Below are 7,897 nucleotides of genomic sequence, written 5' to 3'. Positions count from 1 at the left end.
GCCAAAACATGAAGCATACATTGCGAAAACTAAAGTACCAAAGGGAAGAACCATAAGAGCATGTAGTTGAACAAGTTTCAATTAAACAATTTAACAACATGAACAGTAAAAGTGCAAGGGTGTACCTGTGGGGAAAAAAGCAAGCAACAAAAATATATTACACAGCAAGTACAACAGTTTTAAGTCAGTTACGACTACCCAACAAGAGCAACAAGACTCTCAATAAGAGTCATTGTGATCCTGAAACCTCAGGTCCAGCCAATCATTCCTAAGTGCCGTTGTACTCCCGGAACAAGTGTGTCTTGAGCCTATTCTTGATGGTGGGGAGACAGTCTGACTGATGGAGGTGGGGAGTTGATTCCACTATTGAGGGGCCAGACAGGAGAAGAGCTTGTGTTGGGACTGGGCGCTCTTGAGCGGTGGGACCACCAGACGGTTGTCAGAAGAAGACCGTAGGTGGCGGGTGGGGGTGTAAGGCTGGAGGAGAGACTTGATGTAGTCAGGTGCAATCCCGTTCACCGCTCGGAAGGTCAGTACCAGGGTCTTGAATCTGATATGGGCTGTGATGGGAAGCCAGTGGAGGGAGATGAGGAGCGGGGTAACATTGGAGCGTCTGGGTAGATTAAAGACCAGACGGGCGGGTTGCGCATGCTGGGAGACCGGCATGCAGCGAGTTGCAGTAGTCCAACTTTGAGAGGACAAGTGCTTGGACTAGCAGCTGGGTGGAATGCTCAGACAGGTATCTCCTGATCTTCCGGATGTTGTAGAGGGTGAATCTACACGACCGGGAGACCGCAGCAATGTGGGCTGTGAGGGAGGCTCATCATCCATGGTCACCCCGAGTTGACCATGAGTTGTGATAGAGAGACGCATCTGTTCACACTGATTTCAATAGAAGATATATTTTATAATGTCCATGTATGATTTGTGGAATTATAGATGTCCGTGATGCAGTTGGTGATAGTTCTTCTCAGTGGTTGTGTTACCTATATTTCTCAGATCACAATCGAAATTCGATCATCTCTGAAGTACTTCTTCAACCTCCACATCTATTCTAGACATATTTCCAATGCTGTGTTAGCCTATATTCATGCAAATGATTATGTAGCCTTCATTTGTCTGCTGTTCTCAACGTTATACATTTCATGTTGATCAAAATGTACTATATTGGTTCTCTGTTGTCTTACCACCACAAACATCTAAACAAATCAGTTGTCATAATAGGTAGGCTTAATTCACCATACAGCGCCTGAACATTAGCAATGTTCAGGCAGTTTTGACATCAGTAAACATTAATGTCACAAAATTCACTGATCTCTACTAAAAGTATATCCACTTGTCGTTTTGTCAGCGTCAGGCTCTTTGAAAGCAGCTGATTATCGTTTGTGAAAGCAAATTCGCTTCTAAATAACGAAACTGAATTTCCCTATTTTCCTTGATACACTTAGTTTCATTTAATTGCAAATGCCTTTGTTAATCGCATTAGTTCGATCGCGGTAGTGCACTTTGCAAAGTGCTCGGTTCTCGAGACATTCGTTGGAAACTCGCTGCAAACCAGAGGACAAAGCAGAGTGAAGGGGGCTGGGACCATAGACCGTAAAAAGAATGGACGGTACAACAGCTCTGAAAAGTGAAGCCAAAACATCTCAATCACCCCTGGTGGCTGCCTGCCGTATAGGTCACAAGTCCCGCCCCCTCCATGTTAGCAAATGGGACATGAGCCAAATCAAAAACGTAAAGGCAGGGTAGGCAATGTTGTTGAGAAGCATTTTTTGTCATATCTGCCGAAAGTAACTACACGTCTTGATAGCAACCAATATATCTAAAGGTTTGACAGTAATATGAAATCATTCCGACATCTGTGGGCATCGCAATACTGTAATAAATACTACCAATCATTAAGGGGTACCCTGGCTATTGATTGGACTGCTACCTGTCTGTCTGTCTACCTACCTGCGTACTCTGCCCCTCCACTCAATGCTCGTTACTGTAGTTTTGTGGGAGTGGCTTTGAAGGGAGGAGGTGGGATATTTTGGTTTGAATCATGTCAAAAAGAAGCTAAAATAGCAAGCTTCGCGCAACTTGCCTACCCCTGTCTTTAAAGGTCCCATGGCATGAACATTTCACTTTATGAGGTTATTTAACGTTAGTATGAGTTCCCCTAGCCTGCCTTTGGTCCCCCAGTGGCTAATTGTGATAAGTATAAACCAAGCCCTGGGTATTCTTTTCCGCCTTTGAGAAATGAAAGTTCAAACGGTCCAATCTGGAACCTTTCCCTTATGTCATCATAAAAGGAAAGGTTACCTCCCCTTTCTCTGCTTTTCCCCGCAGAGAATTTGGCCCACAAATGAGAAAATGATCTACGACCATGTGAGCGCGATATTGGTTTTTCATCGAGAGACATCATGGCTTGCAAACTACCGAAGAATGGCAGTTAGTCCCGCCTCTCTCCTCCTCATAGCATTTAAAGTTACAGACACAGAAATGGCACATCCTAAGGAAAGCTCATTGTGGGACTGCTCGTAGTGGCTGTAATTCTGAACCAAGGCTGAATTTGAAAGAGACTTCTGATACAGTATTATGGGACCACTAAGGCCTATATAAAAGCATCCAAAAACAACATGCCATGGGACCTTTAAGTGCACGTCAAAAGATTTTTTCCAAAGATGGTTTCTGTCATTTTAGGTAGTTGTTATCACGCTGAGTATATTTTGGCTTCATCTTTGTACAGTGGAGACCCGTCGTCCATTATTTTTACAGTCTATGGTTGGGACACAAAGAGAGCAAGCCAAACTGGCGGCAAATTGTTTTTTCATTATTATTCATTGTTTGATGTCGAAAGGCTTATCCAAACAACATCAATCGCGGCACTGCACTCTGTTGGATTATAAAGAGGATTGATTTTAGGCTAGCCTACTACAATGCCTGAAAATGAAGACAGACTAATATCTTGAATTCTTGAATAAAAGTTAAGTTTATTAGGTTCAAGCTAAAAGTAGACTTGTTTTCTAGCCTACTTGAATGCAGTAATCCCTTGATTTGGAGTGTCCCTCAAAAAGCTTTTTTGATATTAGGCTATAAAAGGAAATGACCAAATTTTTTAGCAAACTGCTAAGAATTTAGGCAAAATGATTCAACAGTGACAAATGGTATCAAGTGGCTCAGCTATTTAAAGTTATTTTTTTGTTAATAGCCTATTACTTTGTTGTTGACAGACTGCCTGTCCTTTTGGTTTGTAATGGTGTTTTTCAGTGCTGTGAAGTCAGACTGTTGCGTTTCTCATATCTCACATGAATGGAAACTCAATAAGTAAGGGGTTAGACTTAATGGTAGCCCATAATAGACCTGTAGGCTTGATCGAGTGTATGACCTTTGGGTCATGTGACCCGAAGGCAGCACAAGGGTTAAAGACCATGAGCATTTGGACTCCTTCATACACTTTCCTATTATCTGATCCTGTCTGGGGTATGACAACCCATTTTCTGATTGTGATTTTATGAATGTAGATGCTGACATTGTGATTGAGTTAGGCCGAGGTAGCCTACTTCCAGACTCAGTCAACCTTTTTCCTTGCAGTTCTGTAATTTCTTTCTCCAGATTGTTTTAAAACTCTGTCTTAATGCTTACACTGTGATGTTCACTGTGATGTGTTGTTAAATATGCAGGGTAAAACTTTTGAGAAACTTACGGTTTACTTTTTCAGTCGGGATGACAAATATGCTATAGTGCTTAATTGTACAATTAGGCAGAATAAGGTACACAATTAACATATCAGAAATGATGACACTAGTGTAGAAAATTTAAAAACTATTTACATTACATTTAGCAGATGCTCTTATATAGAGCGACTTACAGTAAGTACAGGGACATTCCCCTTAGGCAAGTAGGGTGAAGTTAGTCTGGTCCTAAACCAGACTCTCGTACATTTAATTTGTACAGAGAGTCTGGCCTCGCTCCATTGACAAGCGTTGACTTCCTTGTAGGCGGGTACTCTGTTGAAGTTTAAAACTATTGGATCTGCCCAGAGCCACTCTGATCTGCCATAACCAATCGCTAGCGTTCGCCTTAGCCAATTTTTTCACCACTACTGTAACAGAGCTAGCTGCCTTAGCTGAAAAATCAAACTGTTCCCAAACCCCGTGGGGAGGAGGGCCACAGCATTATGGCCACCAACAAAACTCAGCAGAACTTGTTCTTGCTCTGGCTTTAGCTTATGGATATTCGGCAGCGTTGCCACAACGGACCGAATGGCTTCGCTCGCATCTTTCTCCGCCGCCATTACGGAACTAAAACACAAACTAGCGCAAGACAGCCACTCCCTCTGTTCGCTGATTGGCCTGTGACTTGCCCAAGGACACACCATAATTTCGTACATCTGGGTAATCGAACCAGCAACCTTCTGATTAATAGCCCGATTCCCTAACCACTCAGCCACCTGACTCCCATTTACGTATGCCTAATGAATTTCTTTAAAAACAATCGTCCACATTAGACAAACGTTGCCGAATTTTACAGATAGTCTACAAAATACAACCGCTAGGCTAAATGAAGCCAGTAGCGAAATTAACCTGACACATTTGGTCGCGAATGGAGAAACTAAATATCAAGACCTCAAACAAATAAGAACACATGGTTTTAATGTAGGCTAATAGATGTAAAAAAAAAAAAAATACTATTTAAAAGTTACTATAAAGCCGGTCTAATATTGATATGTAGCCTAAACATGACCAAGATAGCCTAGACCTACACATTTCGAAACGGATTATGATTACCATGATTTACCACGAGATGGCAACTTTGAGTTCGTTTTCTCGTTCTCATGTAGGCTATGGTTTTAGGGTTAAATGTGGTAAATGTCGGAGACATTATAATGTAATAAAACACCGTGCTAATTTAAATTATATATTATAAAGAACACTCACATGTTCAAAATCTTTATTAGCCTATCCATGAGGACCAGCGCTGCGCATGACATACTCAGGCGATGTCACAAGCTCAAAGAGAAAATGCAGCTGCAGGCTATAGCCTACCCTATGCAATTATAATGTGGCAGATAGATTCACATAAATTCGTTGATGTAAAATGCAATAGGAACGATATTTATCCTGAACCATGTTTGACCGGGTATTCACCATCAAAAGGTAAGAAGTTGCGCCGATTGCCTCTGCAGTGGGGTCAAGGCAAAATTGCGAAATAAACGTGAGGCGCCCATAACCTTTATTTGCCTTACTAAACCATTAATGCAGATGGTCAGACTCAAGCAGTCGATTTTCAAGAAATCGTCATTAGTCAAGAAGCTTATAGGCAAACTTAAGGAAAGACTCTCATGCAACTCTTGGCTTAACGGCACTGACAACTGGTAGGCCTATTCGCTGACTGGTTGAGGTTATTGAAGGAATGTTGAAGGTATAGGCTAGTGGTGCCAGTCGCATTAAACTGGGGGGAGACGAGTACATTATTTTGCGTAGAACATGCATGTTGCTCAATTCACATCCCGATGTGCCAGCAAGTGGCGCTATATTCTTTCCATCTGCTGTCACATGAAGGGTCAGTAGTGTGGGCATGTGGGAAGTGATGTGTCAAGAATTGGTCCAAGGGCAGTTTTGTGGTCTAGCTTAGGATGAAACTCAGATAAGGAGAATTCGACAGCCGATTCCAAATCGGTGGTAAACAAAGGTTATGAATCAGAAAGTTTAGTTGAATTACAAGTATGCCAACTAAATTATGTTGTAGGCTACTTGATCAAAACCACTACAGTGTAGTGTGTGAGGGTTATATTTGTTAAGTTAAAAACGTATATATGAATGTTTTAAGCCTATCATTAACGCCTATAAACGTTAAGGTAGACTCTGAGATGAGTGGGGGAGGTGCGCAATGGAGGTAAAAGGAAGGATAGGGAGTTGATTTGTGAGCTGAGTCGAGATGATGGAGATGACTGGGAAGAGATCACTGTAAATACATCTACATGGGCTATATATTAGTTAAAGAGTGGATTCTTATTCAAGTAGTCACTTCAGAGGTTTCAAGTTGTGCTATAGGAAAGTATTTAATTTGATAACCCTGTTAATTCTTTGAGCTTGACTTGTCGTGTGATTTGCTTATGCCACTACTATAGGACAATAAAGAATGATTTTGTTTCTCTACCTCAACAAATAAATGCACATTTTAAAGCTTAGGCTACCACTGACTTGGATAGTTAGTTTTGTGAACTTGGATAGTAAGTTTGGTGAAATATTAAATTATGTGAAAGGGAGGAACTAGTTGAGGTCACCAATTCAATTTCCGCTTCAATGAGTTTATGAGGTCGAAAGACACTATAAGATAGGCCTATTGATTTAAAACTATATCACTGATTTTACCACTCAACAATCCGTCTGTCATCTGTAACAGATTCAAACTAATTTGCCGGACTTGTCCCGCACGCAAGTCCGCTTAAGTTACAGTGTCACTATTAAATATTCATCGGTGGAAAATCTCCTCTAACCTATCCAATGAGAAGGCGTATACCGATAATAGACTGACAATGCAAAATAAACGAAACTTTAAACTTAAATGCCGGTACTGTAACTTGGTTGAGCGCTAACATTCACTCTTAGATACTTTCACGGGTTAATTACGCGTCTATAAATAGCATAAAGGGGGTGTCTCAAAAAAGAATGGTATCATCTGTTACATTACCTTGTCAACAGGTCTGAAAGCAGAGTAAGAAGATGACAATGGCTCTCCATTTAACAGGTAAGTCAATACCCTTTTGTAAAACTGTCTGCTAATACAAATTATGACAACACTTCAGACAGATTGCATCTAAGACTTCAGTCAACAGTGAGAGTTTATTGTTCTTCTTTTGGGGATATTAATTCACACATTCATATGATATTAAATGCATATATTTATGAATTGCTCAATGCTTAGATATACAAAATCAAGTAAAAGCTTTTGGAATCAAAGCATGTTAGTCCAGCAAAAGTAAGTTGTAAACATTGACACAAACCAATGTAGGCCTAAATATTTAGGATATTTCTTATTGTCAACATAAAAGAATATGATGGCAAAAATGAAAAGGAAACGTTTTACTACAGACCAAAAAAAAAAATGTGGCTACTGACCAGATAGAAGTACAACATTATCCTGTAAATTGTCCGGAATTCTTGAAGAAAAAGAAACCCCTTTGTGCGTAAAATGTTTGTCCAAGCAGTGGTAGTTGCATCGTTTGCTTTGTGAATCACCGCGTCTTGTCGGGACAAGGGCGCTTGCCTCCCTCTGACGTCACTGATGTTTCATTCAGAGTATTTGGCTCCGTTTTCTCATTTTGGGCGTCTGTAGTCCAAGTAACAAAACAATTAATTTAGGTTATTTAATGATAACAACTAAAAACAGGCAACAATCGACAGAAGGCCCCCAATAGTATATCTTCTCTTTTTACATATATAGCTATAGCTATATAGCCTACTGGAATGATTTTGCAATCACATTTCTTTTAGATCGCATAATCATAAATGTAATGAGAATAGTCAAAGCAGGAACGAACACATGATTGTTCAAATCGTGCAAAAATACAGAAATTGATCAGAACTTTCTTACTTAGAATTTATGTGTGCTCTAATCATTTTACACATGCTATAATGACAAAATATAGTGGTATACTAAACATTTCCTTTAAAAGAAGTAGGCATAGTAATTAGAGGTTTAAACTACTAACCCTATCATTAGAACGAAAAAAAGATTTCCCATCTGAACTGAAAGTTTACTACTTTGCATAATCAAACACAGCACACGATTGTTTTAATGTGCTTGTTACATGCTTTTCACAACACTTTTTCGTTCATTCGAAATGTTTCTAAACGAATGCTGCAACTTAAAAAATTGACAAAGTGACTTTCTGACAGAAAACCGGTTT

This window comes from Osmerus mordax, chromosome 8 (genome assembly GCF_038355195.1).
Source record: "Osmerus mordax isolate fOsmMor3 chromosome 8, fOsmMor3.pri, whole genome shotgun sequence".
Taxonomy (NCBI): domain Eukaryota; kingdom Metazoa; phylum Chordata; class Actinopteri; order Osmeriformes; family Osmeridae; genus Osmerus; species Osmerus mordax.
The sequence above is the reverse complement of the archived record's forward strand: the minus strand, read 5'-3'. Positions refer to the sequence as shown.